Here is a 1428-nt window from a genome sequence, read left to right on the forward strand (position 1 = left end):
CCTGAGTTCAAATCCCAGCAACCACATGGTGGCTCACAACCATCCATAATGAGATCTGACACCCTCTGATGTGTCTGAAGATGACTACAGTGTACTTATATATAATAAATAATTAATTAAAAAAAAAAGAAAATCCTGAAGAAGTAAAATCTAATGCCAATAAGGAATGAATTTGCTCAGGTACAAGGTGTATCTTCCTTCCTCAAAAGATCTCTGTTAAGAAAAATAAAATAAAATAAAAAAATTAAGCATTCAATTTTTGCTGGTGAGATGGCTTAGTGGTTAAGAGCATCCACTGCTCTTCCAGAGGTCATGAGTTCAAATCCCAGCAACCACTTGTAGGCTCACAACCATCCGGAATGAGATCTGATGCCCTCTCCTGGTATGTCTGAAGACAGCTACAGTGTACTTACATATAATAATAAATAAATCTTTAAAAAAAAAAAATCTCTGTTAAGGGAGGGTCTTACTGCATCCATTAAGAACAAAATCCCTCACAGGTGTACCCAGGCAGTTGGATTTAATCAATCCCAGATGTAGTCGAGTTGCCAAATAACAACAGCCATCATACTATGGGGATGGCATGAGCTGGGAGGGAGTGTACTTTGAGATGTGCTGTTTGGAGTGTTCTTTTAGGTCCCTAAAAGGTTTGCTTATTTTTATTATATGTGGATTTGATGTTTTATCCACATGTGCATGTGGGCATCACATGCCTTGGGGCTGGTGCAGAGAATCAAACTGAATTCTCGGCAAGAGCAACAGATGCTCTTAACCACCGAGCCATCCCTCCAGCTAGCTAAAGTCCTTTCTTGTCTTCTCAGGAATATCCGGGGGTTTGTGCTTTCACTGCTGCTGCTTCTTTTCCTCCTCCTCCCCCACCCCTCCTCCTCCTCCTTCTCCTCTTCCTCCTCCTCCTTCTAACATTTATTTGTTTATTTTATGTATAGGAGTATGTTGTCACAGTGTTCGGACATATCAGAAGAGAGCATTGGATCCCATTACAGATGGTTGTGAGCCACCACTTGGTTGCTGTGAATTCAACTCAGGACCTCTGGAAGAGCAGTCAGTGCTCTTAACAGCTGAGACATCTCTCCAGTCCCATTTTCTCACTTCTGTAGCTCTCCAAATTGGTCACTGGACGCTCAGGATGAGACCTTTTTTTGTGATAAGTTGTCTATTATGTGAGACTCTTCTTAGGGATCCATGAACAAACATCTACTTTTCTCAGATAAAGAATCAAAGTAAGGGGCTGGAGAGATGGCTCAGCTGTTAAGAGCACTGACTGCTCTTCCAAAGGTCCTGAGTTCAAATCCCAGCAACTGCATGGTGGCTCACAACCATCTGTAATGAGATCTGGCATCCTCTTCTGGTGTGTCTGAAGACAGCTACACTGTACTCACATAAATAAAATAAATAAATCTTTAAAAA

Source organism: Mastomys coucha, unplaced genomic scaffold, assembly GCF_008632895.1.
Source record: "Mastomys coucha isolate ucsf_1 unplaced genomic scaffold, UCSF_Mcou_1 pScaffold5, whole genome shotgun sequence".
Lineage (NCBI taxonomy): Eukaryota > Metazoa > Chordata > Mammalia > Rodentia > Muridae > Mastomys > Mastomys coucha.